At 41.9% G+C, this 24,971-nt stretch overlaps 1 protein-coding gene across 21 annotated transcripts in view; it reads left to right on the top strand.

Moving 5' to 3' along the window:
- FHIT (fragile histidine triad diadenosine triphosphatase) overlaps positions 1–24,971 on the top strand; it is a 1,053,300-nt gene that overhangs the window by 37,961 nt on the left and 990,368 nt on the right. For 15 of the 21 annotated variants that reach the window (XM_043552280.1, XM_043552276.1, XM_043552275.1 and 12 more), the window contains 2 exons: positions 11,882–11,955; positions 12,344–12,392. The exons of 4 other annotated variants lie outside the window; for them this stretch is intronic. The gene's annotated coding sequence lies outside the window, so the exon portion shown is untranslated. The remainder of the gene's footprint in view (positions 1–11,881; positions 11,956–12,343; positions 12,393–24,971) is intronic. 2 more of the 21 variants (XM_043552278.1, XM_043552279.1) reach the window with 1 other exon arrangement.

Here is a 24,971-nt window from a genome sequence, read left to right as displayed (position 1 = left end):
CTCAGATGGAAAGAAGGGCTTTATCTTTACAGTAACTAAACTGACAGACGTACTATTAACTTTGTCTTTAGACAACTCAGGTTGATGTGTCTTATAGTCCAGGAGAGGCCAGGGATGCTGCCTTTTTATGTTCTTCACCGAGCGATGACCAAACTCTTAGCAGTTGGAACGAGTGAACTGTTTGAAGATTTAGAAATGTACTACTCAAATTGTACGGCAGTGAATTCTCCACTCTTGGTCATGCCATCATTTATGCACAGGGCTCTTGAGAGTTCCATGAATAGAATATCCTTGTGGGTTACCCTTATTTTATATCCTACTGGCTTGACTGCTTCTCTGTCCATGACAATGATTCATTTCACTCTGATTTCTGACTCTTACATTGTGATTTTTTTAGACATACATTGTGTACAATTATTTTATTTAATGATTTTTTCCCCTTAAAAGTGAAAAAAATATGAATCAGTAGTCATTCAAGTCATGTCTTTAAAATCACTTAGTAGAATAAAATTCCCAAGTATTGTAACTGTCAGTTTGCTTTATCTAATTTATGAAATAGAGGCAAAGGAATCAGCAATAACACTCCATTCAATGTCATTAGATTAGCCATTATAGAAACCACAGAAAGTATATAATCCTTTACTTTGTGTTCACTTGAATTTGGTTATTAAACTTTGATGGAACTTTCATTTAACCAAATGCTTTTGTTTACAACAATAAACTGGTTAACTCTTTACTTTTCTGAACTAAATGTGGCAGCTTCAGTAGATGCCTACCTGACTGGTCCTTATATGTGTATATACCCCGTTGACTTACTTTTTTTTCTAAAATTGTGGCAACCGCTTGTTCAAACAGCAAGTGTGGATTAGATTGTTGGATAGCTTTTTCTTTGAAGTTCCTAAAGCAACTTTCTGCAAAAGCTCTTATTTTTCCATTTTAAATTTTAGGCTTCAAATTGTTAACACATACGGAACTTGTTAAAATATATTTTTGCAGCTCTCAACTGCAGAAATATCAGCAGTAAAAAAACATGAATAATTTAAATCTTTATTTGGAAAAAATGATTCTAGACTTTTCTTGTATAGTATCACTCTGGTGAGGTATAAAACTCAAATTAAGAGATTGTATTATATTGGAAATGAATTACATCTGTTATTATAGTGATATATATTTTTTGAATTGCAATAATATAGTCCCACAGAAGGCCCTGGTCCTGTTATTGCATATGCATATGCTTAGCTTTAAGCACAAATCTCTCTAATGACATCACCAGAACTATTCAAGTGTTTGAGGTTAAGCACATGATAAAGTGTTTGCAGGATTTGTGCCTAAATTAATAGCAAAAATTCCATGGACTTTAAGAGGAGCAGATTTGTGCCCTTAAGATTTTTCTTGCAGCATTTCCTGTGTACATTGATATAAATAACCTATTTTTATTTGCATGATATTGTACTAGTTATACAAATACCTGAATAATATTTTATTAACTAAATTAATTTAAATCAGTTTAATACTTTTAGTTACAATACTGGGGAATAGTATAGAGTCATAGATATGTAGGACTGGAAGGGACCTTGGTAGGTCATTTAGTCAGGTCCTGTGCACTGATGCAGGACTAAGTATTATCTAGACCATCCCTGTTAGGTGTTTGTCCAACCTATTCTTAAAAACCTCCAGAGATTCCAGAACCTTCCTTTGTAATTTATTCCAGTGTTTTATCTACAGTTGAAAAGTTTTTCCTGATGTCTAGCCTAAATTTCCCTTGCTGCAATTAAGCCCATTATTTCTTGTCCTGTCTTCAGTGATTAAGGAGAAAAATGTATTACCCTCCTCTTTATAACAACCTGTTACATACTTAAAGATTGTTATCAGGTCTCACCTCAGTTGCCTCTTCTCCACTTAACAAACCCAGTTTTTCAATTCTTTCCTTATAGGTCATGTTTTCTAGACCTTTAATTATTTTTTTGGCTCTCCTCTGGACTTTCTCCAGTTTGTCCTCATCTTTCCCAAAGTATGGTACCCAGAACTGGACACAGTGCTCCAGTTGAGGCCTTATCAGTGCTGAGTAGAAATGAAGAATTACTTCTTGTCTCTTGCTTACAACACTCCTGCTAATACATCCCAGAATGATGTTCACTTTTTTTGCAACAGTGTTACACTGTTGACTCATATTTAGTTTGTGATCCACTGTAACCCCCTAGTTCCTTTCCCTAGTACTCTTTCCTAGGCAATCATGTCCCATTTTGAATTTGTGCAATTGATTATTCCTTCCTAAGTTTAGTACTCTGCATTTGTCCTTATTGAATTTCATCTTGTTTACTTGAGGCTATTTCTCCAGTTTGTCAAGATAATTTTGAATTCTAATCCTGTCCTCCAAAGCACTTGCAACCCATCCCACCTTGGTGTTTTCTGCAGACTTTATAAGTGTACTCTCTGTCATTATCTAAATCATTTGTGAAGATATTAAATAGGACCAGACTAGGATAGTCCCTGAAGAATCCCACTCGATATGCTCTTTGAGCTCGATTGTGAAGCATTGATACCTACCCTCTGAGAATGCTTTTCCAACCAGTTGTCACCCACCTTATAGCAGATTTGTCTAGGCTGTATTTCTTTAGTTTGTTTACGAACATATCAAAAGCCTTACTAAAGTCAAGATGTAACATCTACTACTTCCCCCCATCCATAAGTCTTGTTACCCTATCAAAGGAAGACACGAGGTTGGTTTGACATGCTTGTTCTTGACAATTCCGTGTTGACTGTTACATATCACCGCATTTTCTTCTAGGTGCTGTGACAAAGTTCCTCCTCTGCCTTGGTGGGTCCTGCACTTATTGGTGGATTTGCTCGCCTCAGAGATTCCCGGCAGCTCTCATTTTGCCCTTTTTTGCTAGTGGCTCAAACCTGCCGTTCACTCAGCTAACCTCACCACTGGCCAGCATGGGGAAAAGGAAGGAGAACAATCCCCACAGTCTCTGCTGATCCACCTAGTGGGTCGGGGGACAGGCCAGGTCAACTCCCCCTGTATCCAATAGGGAGTTGGGAAGATGGGGGGAACCTACTCCGGGTTCCAGTACAGGGCCCTGTGGATCACAGCTGTCTACTGTGTTTTGTGTAACACCTGTGTGACAGCTACAACTCCCTTGGCTACTTCCCCATGGCCTCCTCCCTACACCTTCTTTATCCTCACCACAGGACCATCCTCCTGATGCCAGATAGCGTTTGTACTCCTCAGTCCTCTCACTCTCAGCTCCTTGCACGCCGCTCACTGACTGAAGTGAGGTCCTTTTGAAACCAGGTGCCCTGATTAGCCTGCCTATCTTAATGAATTCTAGCTGCTTCTTAATTGGCTCCAGGTGTCCTAATTAACCTAACTTGGTTTCAGCAAATTCCTGATTGTTCTGGAACCGCCCCTGTTACCTTATGCTGGGAAAGGGGACCTGCTTAATCTGGGGCTAATATATCTGCCTTCTATCACTCTCCTGTAGCCATCTGGCCCGACCCTGTCACAATGCTTACAAATTGATTTTTTGTTTATTAGTTCCATTATCTTTCTAGATACTGAAGTTATACTGACTGGTCTGTAATTCCCTGGGTTGTGTTTATTCCCGTTTTTATAGATAGACACTATATTTGCCCTTTTCCAGGCCTTGGGTATCTCTCCCGTCCTCCATGAGTTCTCAAAGATAATTGCTAATGGCTCAGAGATCTCTTCAGCCAGTTCCTTAAGTATTCTGGGATATATTAAATCAAGCTCTGCTGACTTGAAGATATTTAACTTGTCTAAGTAATTCTCAACTTGTTCTTTTCCTATTTTAGCCTTAAATCCTACTCCATTTACACTGATTGATACTAATGCATGGTGTTTGAATTATAGAAAGTTGCAAGCAATTGGCCTACTGTGGAATAGTAAATTTTTTGCTTTTGTAATGAGAGAATAACCTTCCTTGGTTGAACCATAGGACTGGAAGGGATCTCGAGAGATCATATAGTCCAGTCCCCTGTACTCATGCTCGGACTAAGTATTATCTAGACCATTCCTGACAGGTATTTGTCTAACCTGCTCTTAAAAAACTCTAATGATGGAGATTTCACAACCTCCCGAGGCAATTTATTGCAGTACTCAACCAACGTGACCATTAGGAAGTTTTTCCTAATGTCCAACCTAAACCTCCCTTGCTGGAATTTAAGCCCCTTGCTTCTTGTCCCATCCTCAGCGGTTAAGAAGAACAATTCTTCTCCTTCTTCCTTGTAACATCCTTTTATGTACTTGAAAACTTTCATGTCCCCTCTCAGTCTTCTCTTTTCCACACTAAACAAACTCAGTTTTTTCAATCTTCCCTCATAGGTTATGTTTTCTAGACCTTTAATCACTTTTGTTACTCTTCTCTGGACTTTCCCCAATTTGTCCACGTCTTTCCTGAAATGTGGTGCCCAGAACTGGACACAATACTCCAGCTGAGCCCTAATCAGAGCAGAGTAGAGTGGAAGAATGACTTCTCCTGTCTTGCTTACAACATTCCTGCTAATACATCCCACAATGATGTTCATGTTTTTTTGCAACAGTGTTACACTGTTGACTCATATTTAGCTTGTGGTCCACTATGATCCCCCAGATCCCTTTCCGCAGTACTCCTTCCTAGGCAGTCATTTCCCATTTTGTATGTGTGCAACTGATTGTTCCTTCCTAAATGGAGTACTTGTATTTGTCCTTTTTGAATTTCATCGGCATAGTTTGTTTGAAAATCAGCTGTGCATGTGCATTAGCTACTTGACATAATGTTTTGTAAATACACAGAAATTAATTTACGTCTAGTGTAATGAACTTTTTGCAGATACATTTTTAAAGGGACACTGCCATCCTTAAAGAAATTGCAGTTCTGTCTGCAAATGTTTACCTACTAGTGTAAAAACAAATAACTCTTAAGATTACTGTAACTGAAAGATTACAGAAAACGTTTTCAGTTTTACGTAGTATATTTGACAGCATTCTTTGTATTGTTAGTTGGAATTAAAAACATGAAACTGAAATTGCAAATCACAAAATTTGGCAGTGGAACTCAGAGGCAGATATAATTGTTGAAACTACTTTCAACCTGTTTTAAAATATAAAATTGTGTAGATTGCAAGTTGACTGTTCCTTTCAAAAGCATCATTTTGGATTTTAGTCCAAAATTGACCTAGTTGCACAGCAATCTCATCTATCTTGTCTTGCTTTCTTTAATTCAGTGATGTTTATTTTTGAAGTAAATACTTGATCCATCTGAAACACCCAGAACACAAAAAGGCAGTGTAGATTACTATCAGATTAAGAATAACTAATTTGTCGAGCTAGGTCAGTTTTGGAATTGAAAAGGCAGAGTTCCAAAATGTCCACTGTAATGTGCATGATGTTTTCATAATCATTAGAAGAGTATGTCTGTATGAAGTAAATGACTTGTATGGAAAATACTAGCCCAATTGCAGAGGCAGTTGTGACATTACCCAGGGTACAATCTGGACTGTTGAAAAGCTGTGTCCCCTCAATTCTCCTGTTCCCTCAGCCTCTCCTTGTAAATCATGTGCCCCAATATGCCGTTAGCCTTCTTGGCAACAAGGGCACACTGTTGACTCGTATCCAGCTTCTTGTCCACTGTAATCCCCAGGTTCTTAGCTGCAGAACTGCCGCTTAGCCAGTTGGTCCCCAGCCTGTAGCAGTGCATGGGATTCTTCTGTCCTAAGTGCAGGATTCAGCACTTGTCCTTGTTGAACCTCATCAGATTTCTTTTATCCCAATCCTCCAATTTATATAGGTCACGCTGGACCCTATCCCTACCCTCCAGCATATCTACCTTTCCTCCCAGCTTAGTGTCATCTGCAAACTTGCTGAGGGTGCAGTCCATCCCATCATCCTGATTATTAGATGGACGACCCTTCTTTCTTTTGCCCTGACTCAGCTCCCCATACAAGATCTGTTTTTCCATTCTTTTGACGTGCCAGGTCCATCTAAGTTGTGCTCTCAATACATTTCCTCAATGCTGGTTGTGTTTGCTCTCTCAAGGACCTTAATATTGGTCACTCTGTCCTGCCAGCAAATTCTCATTATTGAGCATAGGGAACGCATATGAAATTGCTCATGCTGTTTAATGTGATGTTTATAAAGAGTCTCAGATCCTTACAGGAGAGATGTTAGAACCACTACACTGTAGATCTTCAATTTGGTGGAGAGATGGATGTTGTGTTGGTTAAGAACTTTTGTTTGAAGTCGGCCAAGGGCCTGGCTGGCTTTACTAATTCTGAAGGAGAGTTCCTTATTACGAGAACCGTCACTTGAGATGGTACTGCCCAAATACTTGAACTGATCCACATTTTTTAACTGTGTACCTTGGATGAAGATGACTGGCACTGGAGCATTGGAATGAGGTGCTGATTGGAACAAGACTTCTGTCTTCCCGAGACTGATGGTGAGGCCAAAGAGCTGGGGTGCTTCAGAAAATCTATCAACGATCACTTGAAGATCGTCTTGTCTATGAGCCATCAAGGTGCAGTCACCTGCAAAAATTGCCTTGATGAGAAGCCTCTCCAGTATGTTGGTCTTAGCTTGAGTCTTTGAAGATCAAAGAGGGAGCCATTGAGTCAGTAGCAGATGTATATCCCCTGATTCAAGTCCCTTGTTGCATGGCTGAGAACACAAGCAAAGAACAAGTTGAACAGTACTGGAGCAAGTACTCAGCCTTGCTTCACTCTATTCGAGATTTCAAATGTATCGGAAATGTCACCACTGGCGAGTACTTGCACTATCATGTAGTCATGGAACAGACGGATGATTTGTATGAACCTTCTTGGGCAGCCCACTTAATGTAGAATAGCCCATAGACCCTCTCTGTTGACCGTACCAAAAGCTTTGGTCAAATTGATGAAAACTGCATACAGGTCCATGTTCTGCTCTAAACATTTTTCTTGGACCTGCCTTACAACAAAGATCATGTCCATAGTGCTACGACCTGGTCTGAAACCACACTGCGCTTCTGGCAGATTCTCCTCAGATAAGTTTGCAATGAGTCTGTTCAGTAGAATGCAAGCTCGTATTTTGCCTGCTGTATAGAGCAATGTCTCTAGTTTCTGCAGTCAGGTTTGCTGCCTTTGTTTTGAACAAAAATAAGTGATACAATAATAACATCTTTGAAGTCTTGTGGCATTTCTTCTTCCTGCCAAATGCTACTCAGGATGCCATGAAACACCTTGATAGCCTTTGGGTCTGCTCCTTTATACAATTCTGCTGGGATACTATCCTTTCCAGATGCTTTTGCCAGAGTTGAGTTGTTTGATGGCTTTTATAACTTCCACAACTGATGGAGGGAGATTGAGATCCTCTGATGGGTTTCTCAGGTAAATGGTCAAGGACATACTGATTGACTGAGGATGGTCTATTGAGTAGACTACTGAAGTGTTCAACCCCTCTCTGTGTGATTCCCTTCTTATCTTTGATGAGGGTTGTGCCAGATTTAGATGATTCGTAGGCTGCTTTGAGAGAGTCAAAGAACAGCTTTGCGTTGTTTGTATCTGCATAATGTTGGACTTCTGCAGCTTTCCTCTCCCACCACTCATCCTGCATTCTCCTTAGTTCAGACTGCTCAGTAAGTACTTAAACCTATCTTTCTTTGTTGGAAGTAAGTTCATTCTGCCATTCAACAAATGCTTTCTGCTTGTCCCTTAGGAGTTTGGAGATGTCCTCATTGTTCTCATCAAACCAATCCTGGTCTACCCTTTCCTTTGGCCCGAGCACTGATTTAGCTGCGTCAGTAATCACATGCTTAAACTGGTTCCATTTTTCTGAAGGGTTGCCAGTGATTGACGGGCATGAAAAAAACGTATCAAATAATTGCTGAAACTGCACCTGATAGCAAAGCTCAAGAACGCCAACTATGTTGAAGGCTGTTCTAATAAGTTTGGAATGCTGTGGAATGGATCACATGCAGGTTCAGCACTACTTTTATCAATCTGTGGTCTGTCCAGCATTCTGCATCATGCATGGCTCTGGTAATTCTGACATCACAGATGTCTCGTTGGCGAGTGATAGCATAGTCAAACAAGTGCCATTGTTTGGACTGTGGGTGGATCCATGTTGTTTTTTATTTATCAGTTTGCCTAAAGATGGTATTAGTGATGAGCAGACTGTGTTCTGCACATTTACCCAAGAGGACATTGCTGTTCATCTTTCCCACTCCATGTTGTCCTGACACACCTCTCCATTCACTGCTGTCTCTACCAATTCTAGCATTAAAGTCTTCCAGCAGGATGAGTTGTCATATGCAGATGATGGAGTCCAAGTCAGAGTAGGACTGCTCCTTGCTTTCCTCTGTGCTGGTCAGTGTAGATGCATAGGCACTGATGAGAGTGACATGCCAGAGAGGATTCAGGGGAAATGAAAGTTTCATGAGCTGTTCATTCAGGCCAGCAGGGAGGTTAGGAATTTGTTTCAGGAGTGGCATTCTTATGGAAAATCCAACTCCATGGATCCTGTCTTCATCCTCTGCTTTTTCATTCCAAAAGAAAGTGTAATTGCCTCCTAGTTCACTGATGGAACCTTCTCCAGCCAATCTGCTCTCTCTCAGTGCTGCAATATCAATATTATAGCGGGCAAGTTCTCTCGGGACAAGAGCTGTTCTTCTCTCAGGCCTTTGTGCATCGCCTCCATCCATAAGGCTGCGTACATTCCACGCTTCTAGGGTGAGTCTTTTCTTCTTTATTGTTTTTCGACTGCTGTAGGATGATCTGTCAACCGCAGTAGTCTGGCCAGATATTATGGGGCAGGCAATGTTTAGGGCACATTTTCTAGCCTCTTCCTTTAAAAAGGATGAGCAGTGCTATCTTAAAAAGGGCTGCTCAGTTTCCTAGGATGCTGTCAAACTTCTCCACTGCCCTGGGGACGGAGCTGAACGGCCATAGTCCCAAGGCTGCCTACATGAAGGATTGTGGCTATGACTGCCAGTGATCATCTCCACCTGTTGCTTCGCCATGCCCCCATCACAGCAGGAATACACTATAAGAGCAGGGGATGAATTTATTCAACATATTTGTGCTTGTAGTTCAACGAACATTTTTTATCTTATTGCTTATTAAAATCAGTAGCAAAATCCCCTTTAACATAGTAGTCAAACTGTGGTGCAAAGACACGTGCAAAGTACTACACTTAAGAAGGAAAAATCAAATGCACAACTACAAAATGGGGAATAACTGGTTAGGCAGTAGTATTGCATAACAGGAACCCCCATAACAGGGGTTAAAGTGGATCACAAATTGAATATGAGCCAACCATGTGATGCAGTTGCAAAAAAGATTAATATCATTCTGGGGTGACAGGAGAGTCATATGTAAGATAAGAGGTAATTATCCTACTCTACTCAGCACTGATGCAGCCTCAGCTGGAGTATTATGTCTAGTTCTGGGCCCCACACTTTAGGAAAAATGTGGACTAATTGGAGAGAGTCCAGAGAAAAGTAACAAAATGACAAAAGGTTTAGAAAACCTGACCCATGAGGAAAGGTTTAAAAAATATCGGCATGTTTCTTGAGAAAACAAGACTGAGGAAGGGCCTGATAGCAATCTTTAAATATGTTAAGGGTTGTTATAAAAAGGACAGTGAGCAATTGTTCTCCATGTCCATTGAAGATAGGACAAGAAGTTATCAGCTTACTCTGCAGCAAGGGAGATTTAGGTTAAATACTAGGAAAAACTTTCTAAGTATTAGGGTAGTTAAGTAGTGGAGTAGGGTTCCAAAGGAGGTTGTGAAACCCCTGTCACTGGAGGATTTTAGGAATAGGTTAGACCAACACATGTCAGGGATGGTCTAGGTTAGAGGTGGGCAAACTATGGCCCACAGGCCACATCTGTCCCACAGGACGGTCCTGCCCAGCCCTTGAGCTCCTGGCTGGGGAGGCTAGTCCATGGCTCCTCCCATGCTGTCCCCCCTGCTCTGTAGTTATGCCGCCATGCGGGCAGCACAGCTGGCTCCGGCCGGGCGGCGGGGCTGCGAGCTCCTGCTGCTCTGAGCTGCATGGTAAGGGGGCAACAGGGGTGGGTAGGTGGATTGGGTAAGGGGGCAACGGTGTTCCGGGGGGCGGTCAGGGGACGGGGAACAGGGGGAGTTGGATAGGTGTGGGAGTCCTGGGGGGCCTGTCAGGGGGTGGGGGTGTGGATAGGGGTCAGGGCAGTCAGGGGATAGGGAGAAGGGGGGGGTTGGGCAGGGGGTGGCGTCCTGGGGGGGGCAGTTTGGGGCATGGGGTCCCTGGAGGTGTCGGTCAGGGGACAAGGAGTGGGGGGGTTGGATGGGTTGGAGGTTCTGAGGGGGGCAGTCAGGGGTGGGAAGTGGGAGGGGGTGGATAGGCGGTGGGGGCCAGGCTGTATGGGGAGGCACAGCCTTCCTTACCCAGCCATCCATACAGTTTCGCACCTCAATGTGGCCCTCAGGCCAAAAAGTTTGCTCATCCCTGGTCTAGGTACATGGTCCTGCCTCAGCATGGGATCGAGGGCTAGATGAACTCTCAAGGACCCTTACAGGCCTTCATTTCTATGATTCTATATCTGTGGGTTGTGGTTTTCCAGTGACATAACCCACATTATATTCACTGGAGAAATTGGAATCTATATACCCAGGATTACTGTATTTTTCTTCTGCATGGTTTTCATAGGCATGTGATGAGAGCATTTAAGAATCTCTCCTTAGATGGAAATTTGCTATTATTTGAGAGAATGTTCCAATAATTTGCCTGTGGCAAAAGCTCACTGAATGCACTATAAGAGCAGGGGATGAATTTATTCAACATATTTGTGCTTGTAGATCAATGAACATTTTTTATCTTATTGCTTATTAAAATCAGTAGCAAAATCCCCTTTAACATAGTAGTCAAACTCCGGTGCATTACAGTAGCAAACAGTACAGAAAATCTCTCTTCCACAGTTAAAAAGTTCTGTTCCTTATTGTATTGATACACAGTGTAAATTGCACACAAATATTTGTCATTGGTGAGCATTCATAGAATTTAAGGCCAGAAGGCATTAGATCATCTAGGCTGACCGTCTGTGTATCACAGGCCATTAAATTTCATTCAGTTACCAGTATATTAAGCCTAACAACTTGCATTTGGCTAATACACATCTGCAAGAGAGGCATCCAGTCTTGATGCATCCGATGAAGTGAGCGGTAGCTCACGAAAGCTTATGCTCAAATAAATTGATTAGTCTCTAAGGTGCCACAAGTACTCCTTTTCTTTTTGCAAATACAGACTAACACGGGTGTTACTCTGAAACCTAAATACTTATGTCTGATTTTTTCTTCTGGATGCAGGATAGTCTTTTTTGTCTATATAAGCAAGTAGGATGGGAGGTATTAGGTAAATGCAGGTGTGACTTTAAACACCACCCTGCTGCTCAAACCTCAGATTTCATGACCCCAAGTGGGTTTTCCCCTGCGGTATCCGGAAGGACCTAAACCTGAGTAGGGATATCAGGTAGCATCTTTGTGCAGATCCCTTTTGAAGACTCTCCAGCCCTAAGGGATCCTTCCTTCTAGTTGAGGAGATTAGCCATGGCTTCTTTGTTAGTCAAAAGAGGTCATTAGACATTATGAGGGAGTATTGAGTAATAAAAGTTAGGGCATTGCAGCTTTTGGAAACATTTCTAAATCCTAAAAGGGATATGGGAGTCGAATAGGAAGGTAATACATGGAATAAAATTAACAAATTATTTAAAATTCAGTTTTAATCTTTTCAGTTTTACCTGATGTAACTGTCATCAAAAAGCTGAAAGAACTGTATATTAAATTTCCCACGACCACTTACATTACAATGGTGGAGGTTTACTCACTTCTAATTCTTATATTTATGGTGTTCTTGCAAAATAGGTTGCAAGAGAACCACATGCCAGTGCTTCAAAAGCAGCGTATCAACTGGTGATGTTCCCCTTTCCCCATGCAAGGTGAGTGGTTCTTATTGTCAGAGCAGGCATTGTACTTCCACTTTTGTGCATCACATGTGGATCATACCAGCTGATCTTTAGCCTATGCTCAGTAGTGCCCCTCCAGCAGGCGCATGGAGCAACGTCTCTGTGGATTTTGGAGGAAGCCAAAATTGGACAGAACACTTTTGCCCTGGGGTTCCCCTCTCTCTGCAAGCTTTCTACTATATGCCTATGTGCTACTGACAGCCAGAATTTGGCCCATGAAATAGTAGTGAGAACTTCTTATCAGAGGTTTTTCTAGCGATTCTTGCTGTGATATAAGTAAAACATGGTTACTAATGTATACACCAAACATTCTTTCTTCACTGGCAGGCAGGTCAATGCTTTATTTTTTATCCCTTTGTAGCTTTGAAGTACAGCAAAGAAGTGAAATCCATTGAGAATAGTCTGTAAAGGTAAGTGTATTTATTACATGGCATTGACAAACATTGCCTTACAACGTTGATTTTTCTTTTATTCAGGGATTTAAGCATTTAAAGATATAGCTGACAGGACAACTTCTTTAACCACTTAGTTGTCCCATCACACAAAAAATGCTGAGCAATTGTTAGAGGGGAAGTGTAAGGAAACAACTTGATGTGCTGAGGATGGCCATATCTTAGAGCATGATTGCTGACTTATGCTTTGTTCACAGTGGTTAAGATATTCCAGTGTAGCGCTGTTCACTATGATTAATGGTAGGTGTGATTAAAAAAAACAACAACAACACTGGTATTGCTTCTGGTCAATAGCTGAATAAAGCCAGCTGGCAAAATAAAACATTTAAAACAGAATGCAGAGTGGCATTTTAATCTGGTTGTATTACATTTATTGTGATAGTTGTGCAATAGTATGCACAACTTTGACTGCTACAAAGTTCTTCTGACTTTGTCATTGGGCTTTAAATGGACAAAAAGCTGAATATGAAGTAATAGAGAACAATAGTTAGCCTTGTTTGCAGTTTTTCAGTAGCTTTAGTCTCTTCTTTGAAGAAAATGTTACTCCCATTGGTAGGCGTATTTATAAATGTGCAACTTAATTGCTCTTATTCATACTTAAACTGGAAATAGTTCATGCAGAAAAGAAATTGAATGATAAATTGTGGGCTGTGACAGGGATCGCTTTCATCAAGTGGCTTCACTGGACAGGTTAAAATAGTCTATAAACTTGTATTTGGTTTCAACAAGTTATTTTTTAATTTTGAGATTTTCTGATATCAGTTTTATAAGAGCTAATGTTAAGAACTGTGATAATAAATATTCCTGGGGGAATTCTGCGCCACTGCACACATGCAGAATTTATGTCCCCTGCAGATTTCTTTGCTTCCCCGCAGAAAAAATGACTTTCTGACAGGGAAGCCACAAGAGCGGTCATGTGTCCCTCCCCAGCAATGTGTTTTGGGTGCCTGGGGCAGACAGCAGAGAGGTAAATCACTGTGGGGCAGAGGGCGGGACTGGGGAAACCCGGTTGATTGATCCTACCCTGTGCTGGGCTCAGCTGCTCATCCTGGCTGAGCTGGGGAGGACAGGACTTCCTCTTCCCCTGCCTGGCATCCGGGGCTGAGTCAGACCCACCCCCAGATTTCTCCCCCAGCTGCAGGAAGCTCTGCAAACTCCCCTCCCCCCTGCTTCCTGCACCCATTGCTCCTCAGCTGCAGGGGGAGGGATCCCTGTACAGGGAGATGCTTTCCCATCCACCCAACCACCATGCATCCAGACCCCCTCATACCCAGCCGCTCATGCAAAGCCTCACCCCCTGCACTCAGAACTCCCCCCATGAGCCCCACTCTGCCTGCCCCAGGACCACCCTGATGAGCCGCCCTCACTCAGCCACCCCACTGAGTCCCAACCAACTGCACTTGGATCCCCATCCCACTGAGCCCCACTCCCCCAGCATCTTGATCCCTCAATTAACCCCCCCACACCCAGGCCCCCTGTAAACTCTCTTCCCCCCCGTGACCCTCCTGCTAAGCCCCAACCACCTTCCTCTGGGCTCCCCTGCAGAGTCCAATTACCATTGCACCTAACCCCCACTCCCATAAGCCCTTGTGCATCCAGATCCCCTCCCTCCCGCACCTGGATCCTCCACTGAGCTGTTCACACCCAGATTGCCCCACACAGAACCCTCTCAACCCACCCCTGGATCCCCCCACACTAACCCCCTCCACACTTGAATCCAGCCTTGCTGAGCCTGCCTGCTCACACCTGGTGCACGTGGCACGTTTCAGGTGCACGCCCGATCCTTTCCCTATGTCAGGGTTAGGTTCAGCCTCACCGCTGAGTCCGTGTTCTGGGGTGGGGAGCTGCACAATGATCTCCCACCTCTGTGCAGCCAGTGGCCTGTGCTCCCCAATGCCATGCTGGAGCCTCCGTATTTGTTTGAGAAATAAAATTTGGAGAATTTTAAAATATTGGGTACAGAATTTTTAATTTTTTGGTGCAGAATGCCCTCAGGAGTAAATACAGCATCATGCAACATAAAAGGCAGATTTAGAAATTCAAAACGGTCACATTATGCAGTGAGATTTAAATTATTATTGTCTTGCAGTGTCGTCAATTGTAAACCACTGTGATCAACTGTTAAAACATTTGTGAAATAACAGAGCTGTATAATATCAAAGAAATGTATGTTATGGTATAGTATGTGAGTGAAATTTATTTTTTTTCTGAGCGCATTTACATTTTATGACACGGTAAATTGATTTTTAATGTTTATATGCGCAGTTCAGCTGTTTATAGGTAGAATAAAGCCAAAAAAATTTGAACAAATATTTATGTGGTGGATAAAAGTGTTTTTAAAAGGAAAACTTTTTAGGGGAGAAAAAAATCTGTTCTTATTTATATATGTCAGCTACAATTTATGGGCTTATAGCTGCTTGCACCTGCTTAATCTTCTATTTGTTAAGCAAATGCTGTATATAGTTACCTTGGCGGCAGCTGCTGTATCACAAGTGATAAGTGATCTATGAACCAAACAGCTGTGCTTTAACCCTTCGTATACTTGTCTTTAGGCTTGTAAGATGAGGACTCGAGATAAGTTAACTTGGCTTCCATCTCTCTTCCTTTCCTTCTGAGTTGCTTCTATGCCTCTAGATCTTCCCTGTATCCTAATCCTGCTCCACAGCTGACTCTTCGCCACAGAGCTGGTGTGATCTATGTGCCAGGCAGACCATGCCTTCAGTTACTACTATATTCCTGAGCTTCTGAGGTTTTTCTGCTTCTTGGAGGATGAGCTGGTAGGAAGAAAGGTTTTTGGTAGGAGAAAGAAAGTGCTGGTTGAGCACAAGCGTGAGCCACCAAGCCTTTCCTCGTGCCCCCTTAGAGCCCTTCCTCCTAACAAAGCATCCCCTGGTGACTTCTGCCATAACTGAGGAAACTATCTATTGTGGCAGAGCTCCGACCATGTCCCCATGGGTCCCGCGCTTCCAGGCGGTTTATGCTAGCCTCAGAGGCTCACTGCGACCCTCAATGTAGCCCTTCTCTCCCTAGGGCCATGGTTACAGTCTACTGAGCCCTACTGAGAGGGGCCCGTCTTCCCCTCTCAGGAGGTGTTTCTGTAGTGGTGATCTGGGGGGAGCCCAGGCCTGCCCTCTACGCCGGGTTCCAGCCCAGGGATCCTAATGGCAGCAGCTGTTGGCAGCCGACCTTTCACTGCCAGAGTTGCTACATTTCCCTGGGCCACTTCCCCACGGTTTCCCGCTTTTCTCTCTTAACGCCTTCTTCACCCTTACCTGAGGGCTCCCTTTCCAGTGGCTTGAGGGTCTCTTCACTACCCAGCCCTTCAGCTGCACTTCCTCTCCTTTGGTTCCTTGGCAGTCCTTGGCCTTACTGGAGTGAGTCCTTTTATAGTATTGGAGGGGTCTTAATTATAGTCAGGTGTTCACATTAGCTTAATGGCTTCAACTGACTCTTTGCAGGTTAATTGGAGTCATGTGTCCACCCTAGCCTGGAGCAGCCCCTGCTCTGGTCAGTCAGGGAACAGAAAACTGCTTATCCAGTGGCCAGTATATCTGCCTTCTACTACTCTGCTGTACCCAACCGGCCTGGGTCTATCACACTATCTACTGATGATATAAATCATAGAAACGTAGGGCTGGAGAGGTCATCTAGTCCATGCCCCTGTGTTGAGGCAGGACCAAGTAAACCTAGACCATTTCTGTCAGTTGTTTGTCTAACTGGTTCTTGAAACCCTCCAGTGATGGGGATTCCACAACCTTCCTTGGAAACCTATTCCAGTACTTAACTTTCTCTTACACTTAGAAAGTTTTTTCTAATATCTGACCGCAATCTCTCTGGCTGCAGATTAAGCTGACCACTTCTTGTCCTACCTTCAGTGCACATGGAAAACAATTGATCACTGTCTTCTTGCCAAAAACATTGAGGGCTATTATAGACTTTTCTCAGGTCCCCCCTTAGTCTTCTTTTCTCAAGACTAAACATGTCGAGTTTTTTAACCTTTCTTCATAGATCAGGTTTTCTAAACCTTTTGTCATTTTTGTTGCTCTCTTCCAGACTCTTTCCAGTTTGTCCACATCTTTCCAAAAGCGTGGTGCCCAGAACTTCACACAGTACTCCAACTGAGGCCTCACCAGTGCTGAGCAGAGTGGGACTATTACCTCCCATGTCTTATATGCAACACTCCCGTTAATACATCCTTTAATGATATTAGACTTTTTTGCGACTACATCACATTGTTGGTTTCTACTGAAATTGTGATCCACTATACCCCACAAATCCTTTTTTCAGCATTACTACTACTTAGTCACTTATTCCCCATTTTGAAGTGTAGTACCTGTCTTTATTGAATTTCACCTTGTTGATTCCAGACCAATTCTCCAATTTGTTAAGATAATTTTGAATCTTAATCCTGTCCTCCAAAGTGCTTGCAACCCCTCTCAGCTTTGTGTCATCCACAAATGTTATAAATGTACTCTCCACTCCATTATCCAAATCATTAATTAAAATTTTGAATAGTACAAGACCCAGGGCTGACTTCTGCAGGACTCGACTAGATACTTCCTCCCAGTTTGACAGGAACCATTGATAACTAAGGCTATGATTCTGTCATGGAGATCATGGATTCCATGACTTTCAGGGACTTCTGTGACTTCTTCTGGGGAGGGCTGGAGTAGCTGTCAGTCTCAGGACTGCTGGAGCAGTGGCTGCTGGAACAACTGACCTATGGCCAGTCCTGGAGCTGTAGGAAAAGCTGACCGGCGGCCAGCCCTGGCGCCAGGAACAGCTGACTGGTAGCCAGCCCTGAGGCCACTGCAGCAGCGGTCCCTAGCCCACTGGAGCAGTGGCTGGGGTTGGTTCAGCTGCCTGGGACTAGAACAGCAGCAGTCAGCCCCTGCCATGGGAGCAGTGGTGGGGCTGGAGCAGCTGCAAGTCTCTGTTTGTCCCTCCTCTCCCACTCAGGGTATGTTTAGTAAAAGTCAGGAACAGGTCAAGGGCGTCTGTGAATTTTTGTTTATTGCTCATGACCTGTCCATGACTTTTACTAAAAATGCCCATGACAGAATCGTAGCTTTATTGATAACTATTCCTCTGAGTATGGTTTTTCAACCAGTTATGCACCCATCTAATACTAATTTAGTCTAGACTGCATTTCCCTGGTTTGCTTATCAGAATGTCATGTGGGACCACGTCAAAAGCCTCACTAAAATTCAAGATATATCATGTTGATTGCTTCCCCGCTACCCACTAATCCAGTAATCCTATCCAAAAAGAAAACAAAGTCGGTTTGGCATGATTTGTTCTTGACAAATCCATGCTGGCTATTCCTTATATCTTTATTATCCTCTATGTACTGTGACAAAGTTCCTCCTCTACCTTGGTGGGTCATGCGCTTATTGGTGGATTTGCTCGCCTTGGAACTTCACGGCAGCCCTCAGTTTGGCCGTTTTCGTGAACCCACAGTTCAGGTCAACTCCTCCTGTGTCTGACCAGGAGCTGGGAGGTTTGGGGGGAACCCGGGCCTGCCCTCTACTCCGGGTTCCAGCCCAGGGCCCTGTGGAATGCAGCTGTCTAGAGTGCCTCCTGGAATAGCTGTGCGACAGTTACAGCTCCCTGGGCTACTTCCCCATGCCTCCTCCAACACCTTCTTTATCCTCACCAGAGGACCTTCCTCCTGGTGTCTGATAATGCTTGTACTCCTCAGTCCTCCAACAGTATGCATTCTCACTCTCAGCTCCTAGCGCCTCTTGCTTCCAGCTCCTTACACGTGCACCACAAACAGAAGTGAGCTCCTTTTTAAAACCCAGATGCCCTGATTAGCCTGCCTTAACTGATTCTAGCAGCTTCTTGATTGGCTGCAGGTGTTCTAATCAGCCTGTCTGTCTTAATTGTCTCCAGAAGGTTCCTGTTTGTTCTTGTTTCCCTCTTACCTTACCCAGGGAAAAGGGACCTACTTAACCTGGGGCTAATATATCTCCCTTCTATTACTCTCCTATAGCCATCTGGCCCGACCCTGTCACAGTACTTACAAATTGATTGTTTAATAATTCGTTTCAGTACTTTTCCAGGTATAAATAAAATATTTCAGGACTGGCCAATGTCCTAAAGGCTAAGGGAAGCTCCATATTAAGTTATTTTGCTGCCTCAGAACATTGCTGTTCAGATGACAAATGCAGTGGAGCCAGAGTGATACTGGTGAGAGGAATTTTTCAATGTTTCAAATCTATTGATTCCAGTTTCTTTTGATCTTTCCAGTACCTCTTGTTTATCAGGCAAGTTAAAGGGAGTGAGATTTGGTTTGGGATTTTTTAAACTGACATGTAAAGTAAATTGTTTCAAAGCCGTAATGCAGTAGTAATAATATAGCCTTTTCCATCTCAGAATCCCAAAGCACATTACATACTTATTAAATAAGCCTCACAACACTTGTTTGAGATCTGCAGGTACTGTAAGAAATGTTCCTCAAAAGAAATACCTTAATCACAAATACTATATATTGCGTACTTTCTGTAATTTTTGTGTGTTAATTTAAGCCCTTTATGCACTCGGTTTGCCACAGATAAATATTGATTGTTAAATAAATGTTCATGTTACTTTGCATTTTTACAGCACTTTCATTCAACAATATCGAAAGTGCTTTCTCTGAGTACACTGACACAACGTCTATTATGGATAGGTGACTGCTATTTTGTAAGACCATGGTGTAGGTCATGACTGTCTGGGCTGTGGGATCTAGGCAAGATGTGGCTGTAGACTGTCAGGTTCGAAGATCAATGAGTGTCTGGAAGCTCTCCTGGTCTGTCATTATTTCCAGAAGGAAGTCACATGTGAAGATAACACAAAACCCTCCAGTGAACCAAAGTGTCTAAACTGTGTGTCAGGACTGCATCAGTGTTGGACAACTTGGATGATGTCTAATAAGATGGATCCTGAAGCTGTACTTTGAGCCCCCTCAGAGCAGTCAGATAAATCAAAGATATTGGTGCCAACAGGGCACATACCTTTGATGTCTCAACATACTATCCTGGGTGAGGGTGAGGACTATGCCCTGTGAAGTGCTTAACAAGCCCACAGTACCTTAAAAGGACATGAATTAATTTGTCAGTTCATTTAATCTCCCCTTCATTCCTGCACATGGACTCTCAAACTTTTCGTTCATACCAGTTCTGACAGCTGATCAAGCTCTGAATTCAAGGACAGTAAAGTGTTTTCATTATACCATGTTGCTTTGGCTCTCTCAGAATAATGGTACAATTTATCCCTGGTCCAGTGGATTAATTTCACCCTTTAGTTTTCAGGATCTGTTTTACTTGGGATTTGTATTTTAAGCACTTATTTTATCTTCAGCTATTTTATTTCTCAGTTCCTTTAAAGAAATAGTTTCCCCCCCCACCCCATATTTTGCTACCAAAGTGTGTGTCACCTTATCTACTTTCCAGAGTATACTGTAATGTATTTTTTTATAGGTTGTAGACTCATGCTTGGAGCTAAGCAATGAGACTTAGTATATAAGTAAGTTGTCAGGCGAATTCCTGAGGTGAACAGGAGCAGCAAAGAGGATTTTCAGAAGGAGTTGTGAGATGCTTTCTTTCTAGATACAGTTCTACACTCCATACTGTGACCAGCGACAGATGAGTGGTTGTCACCTGCAGCAGAGGTGCAATGTTTTCTTTCGTGCTGGAAGCCATTTCCTCTGTAGGCAATCCATGCTGGTGGATGTGCTGGAAGAAAAGATTTGTGATCTGAAAGGACAAATACGGACAATACACATCATCAGAGTGGCTGAAGAGATTTTGGACACCATATTTAGGAAGTATGAGATCAGAAAGAAAGGAGTTGGCCACCACAGAACTGGGGAGAGTGGAAACCAGAGAGAAGGTTTGGCAATTTGTAACCATCAGAGGCAAGAGGAACAATTGACTTTCTCCATGGCTGGAGGTAGAAGGGAATGGGCAGGGTGTAACCACCGGAAAGCAGAGGACCAGGAGGAATTTCACACAGCTAGAAGTATTCAATCATTATCATGTTCTCAGCATGAAAATTCTAGAAAATATCTCTAAAGATTCAGCTGGTTGAATGGAATGGAGAGCTATATGGGCCATTCCTGTGGATGGCTACTCAGCTCAACCTGGAAGATAATCAGGCATGTCCTCAAAGAAATTTCTACCCATCCAAGGAAGAGGGATGATCCTTGTAAGATTCTGTACTCAGAAGAATGGAAAGGAAGTTCTGCAGACAGACAATAGGGTGGTGTGCTGTCTTCCTGGTTCCAAGGCATGAGATGTGACACTGAGGTGGGAGCTGCACCTGAAATTGGCATGCAAAGATGATGGTGCATATTGGCACTAATGACACTGCTTCACAGGAAATATCACAGATTATAGACTACTTTGGAGAATTTGGAAGGGTGCTGAAGGAGAAGAATGTCCAAGTAAGCGTCTCAGAATCCTGGGAGTGAAGAAAGACAGAAGGGGCAGTGCAGTTTGGATGGCCTCCTTCCCAGTAGAAGGGGAAATGACCTGCTAGGGGACAGGCTGGCTAGACTAGTCAGGAGCGTGTTAAACTAACAATAAAAGGGGAAGGTGAAAAGGGGGGAAAATGAGCACACATTTAAAACAAAATCGAGATGTTGAGAACAAAATTAATCAAAGCACCAAGGGATATGCAGAAAATAAATTATTTAATTGACTGCACACAAATGTGAGGAGCCTGGTTAACAAACAAGAGTATTTGGAGTTTCTGATTTGTGAGGATAAATTGGTCTGGCTGGTATCACTGAAACCTGGTGAGATGATTTATATCATTGGAATGTTAAAAGAATGGTTATAACCTATTCAGGAAGAATCAAGTGGGTAAAAAGAGAGGAGTGTTGCACTCTTTGTTTAAAAAAAAAAAAGACATTACTCATTTCCAAGTCACTGACAAGTTGGAAGCAAATGTTTCTGAATGCTTATGGATCGATGGCCTAGCAGATAAAGCACAAGATGAGGTACTAGTTAGTGTCTGCAATAGACCACCAAATCACAACAGAGAACAGGATGACTAGCTCTGATCTGTAATATGTGTGGGACAAAAAGCTGTGATATCATGGGGGAATTCAAAATGAGCGACATATGCTAGAGGTCTCCTGTTGCAAGTATTAAACTCTCCTTGGAATTACTAAAAATTATTGATGCCAATTTCCTAACTCAAAAGTGTTTAATCTAACACGGGGAGTTTTATATTAGACCTCATCTTGACAGATAAAGAGGAATTGATGACAAAACTAAAAATTTGTGGTTGCCTAGGTACAAGTAATCATGAATTGATGATATTTGTTGTGTGCAAACAAAGTCTAAATCAGCAACATGTTTGGTGATCTTTAAAAGGCCAATTTAACAAAGCTGAAAACAATTATGAGCCAAGTCAGCTGAAAGAATTAAAACAATTTTTTTTAATGATAATTGCTAACTTTTAAAGAATGTTTTCGCTAGATGCCGAAAAAGTGACAATTGAGGAAAATTACTACACTTGTTAAAAAAAAAAACCTAACTTGGCTTAGAGGGGGAAAGTAAAGCACTATAAATATATATAGAGAGCTATGAATTGTAGAAAATTGGTAAGGAAAGCTAAAGGAGACAAGGAGACTGACGGAATCCCCGGGGTACAGCCTGGGACTGTGGGACTGTTGTGCCCCCTTAACTCTCCAGCCTGGGCTCTCTCTCACAATGCTTTGCTAGTGACAAGCAGTGAAACCCTCTAAGCTCTGTTATCACTCAACTCAACAGCATGTGGAGCCCCACTCCCAGCTAGACTGCATAAATGCTCCCAGAGCCACTCATGAATCCCACAGAGAAAGGCACCAGCCAAATTCCCCAAGCTCCCAGCCTTGTACCTTAGGAATATACCGTATTGCCAATATACCAATTTTATAATTATACCAAATATACCAAATTTATAAATTGGTTCACCACCTCATCAATGGAAAGTGGATATACACCAGCCTTTGCAAACTTGAGCAGATTTACCACACACATTTCAGGCAAACTCACTTGTAAAGAAAAACAGTAAAAGAAGTTTATTGACTACAAAAGATAGATTTTAAGTGATTATAATTGGCCATTGGAACAAGGCCAATTAACAAGGGTTACGGTGCCTTCTCTGTCACTGGAAATCAAGACTGAATGTTTTTCTAAGAGTGATGCTCTAGTTCAAACAGGAATTTCCCATGGTCTGTATTATTGCAGGAGGTCAGACTAGAGGATCACAGTGGTCCCTTCCTGACTTCTTGGCAACAAAACTGAATCTCCAGGAGTGTGGATCTATTGCAAAGCAATTATATGTGAAGAAATGACAAATACTTGCTTATTGTTGTTTTTCTTTGAGTATTTGATTTTGTATCAGTTGAGTGCCCTTGTCACTGGTAGGGTTTCTCGTAGTAATTTTTCCTCCCACTTAATTGTTCCTAATGTGTTTCTAGGCTTTCCTTTAACAAAGTGATTGCTAGAATTCCACAACAGAGGAGGTGCGTGCTTATCTTGATCTGGAGTCCAATCACTACAGCTAGGGTTGTGTTTCTATCAAAAGGCAAATGCTTCCAGAGAAAAATTAGAAATAATGTACTATTTTAATGAAAACTGAAATAAAGACTGCCTCTAATAGGTTTCTTTCTTAAACAGCCACTTTAAAGCATCCATAAGGTTTCCAGGATAATTTTCTTTAACCTTTATTTGAAGTCAACCTTTATGAGGCAAATTATTTTTGTTACTTCACAGGGGTGGTAACGTAAGATAGGCATACATATATTTATATGTTTTTTAAAACATAGTTGCATTGAACAAACTGGGTATTAAATTTTTTAATTATCTTAAGTGCAGTAGCTGACTTAACAAGATAGATAGTGAAGTGTCTGCAAATACACCATGGCAGAATCAAGCTGTATATTATTAATCTGTCTTTTTAAATGATATAGCTGGTTATATTTATGGAATGCCAGTCATATTATCCTATCACCAATACAATTCAAAAACGATTCTTGAGTAAGGGTAATGTGCTGTTGATAATGGTATTGATCAAATTTAGGTTCCCTCTTACTAAACACAGTCAGTAAGCCACTAGCATCTCCAATAAATACTTATGCTTTAAAGGTCAATCCAGACCTTGTGGACTGTTTTTGCTTTCCCCGATAAAAGGAAATGCAAGCGTGCCAAATTGCTTTGCTGCAGCTTAACCATAGCTCTGAATGAATTCATAAATGCTACAAAAGGGAAGCTTATAAACACATGCTGCACAGAAGAGAAAAAGGTTTCAAATAAATTGGTTAGTCTCTAAGGTGCCACAAGTACTCCTTTTCTTTTAGAAGAGAAAAAATGTCATTCCTACCTAATCCTTTTCCTGAGGGGGGAATATGTGTTTATTCTTGTTTTGAGAATTGATGGATAACTTGTATGAAAACTGTGTGTTATGTTCATGATCAAGAATTCTCTTTCACATTCCCAATGGAAATATAAAGTCAACATTGGTGTTTTTCTTTTTCCAATATATGCTCTGTGAAATGTGTCAGTAGGGGAACCTACCTGTCCGAGACTCCATCAAAATAGCATGCTTGTGTCTAAATTCTTTTTCTTGGAACACATATCTTTCATATTCAGTGACAAGGTGTTTCTTAAAAGCAGTTGTTTTTCCAAAGCTCATGCTTTCAGGATGAAGTGTTGAAAGACTACCACATATTTCTGTGTACAAAATGGAAACCTGTGCTACCCAAAGGCTATATGCTGCTCTTAGTCAACTCCAGTAGCAGTAATGGTGGAGGGAGTTTTGCTATGGAGCGAGAACAGTATATGGCTCTCAATCCAATAAATAACATGGCAGGAAAACAATTCTAAAATAGAGTTCAAATGTAAAAGTACTTGGGAAAAAAAGAGATTTTCCTCACCATAAGTACATTCCTTCAGAAATCAAGAGAGCAATATTTCAAAACTTGCTCCCAGCACAGAGATTTTTCTCATAGTGCGGTGACTGGCAAAAAGAAATTACACAATATTAGCAGTAGTTGCCTTGGCAAGGTTCCTTGGTACCGTAACTTAGAACATTACATCATTTTAAGAGCTCTGTCCGTTTCCAGTGGGTATTTCTTCAGGCATCACTACGAAGGATTCTCTGTGAAAGAAAATGTAAGAATGAAGAAAAAATGGCTAAAGTTCAATAGTACATGTGTTGATATGATACGCTCACCACACATGCACACTTAGAATGAATTGATTAGTTCAATGACATAATCCTTCCCTCTGTTTATCATTTCATGGTCTGTTGCTATGTTCCTAGCTTTAATACTTCAAGTGCAATGGGGTGACATTGCAGTCACACACAGTGATTTTTCATCTTGTGTATAAATACAGATTAAAATTGGTGAGTGCTGAATCATTTTCTCTGAGCTAGATAGTGGGAGAAGTGACTTTTGTCACAGGCATTGGCAACATATTACATATGGCTGTTTTACTACATAAAGAAAGATAATTTCCAAGAAAGAAAGATCTATGGCTATGTACAGTAATGTTCATC

The sequence above is a fragment of the Chelonia mydas genome, chromosome 7, assembly GCF_015237465.2.
Source record: "Chelonia mydas isolate rCheMyd1 chromosome 7, rCheMyd1.pri.v2, whole genome shotgun sequence".
Lineage (NCBI taxonomy): Eukaryota > Metazoa > Chordata > Testudines > Cheloniidae > Chelonia > Chelonia mydas.
This window is presented reverse-complemented; position numbering and strand designations above follow the sequence as displayed.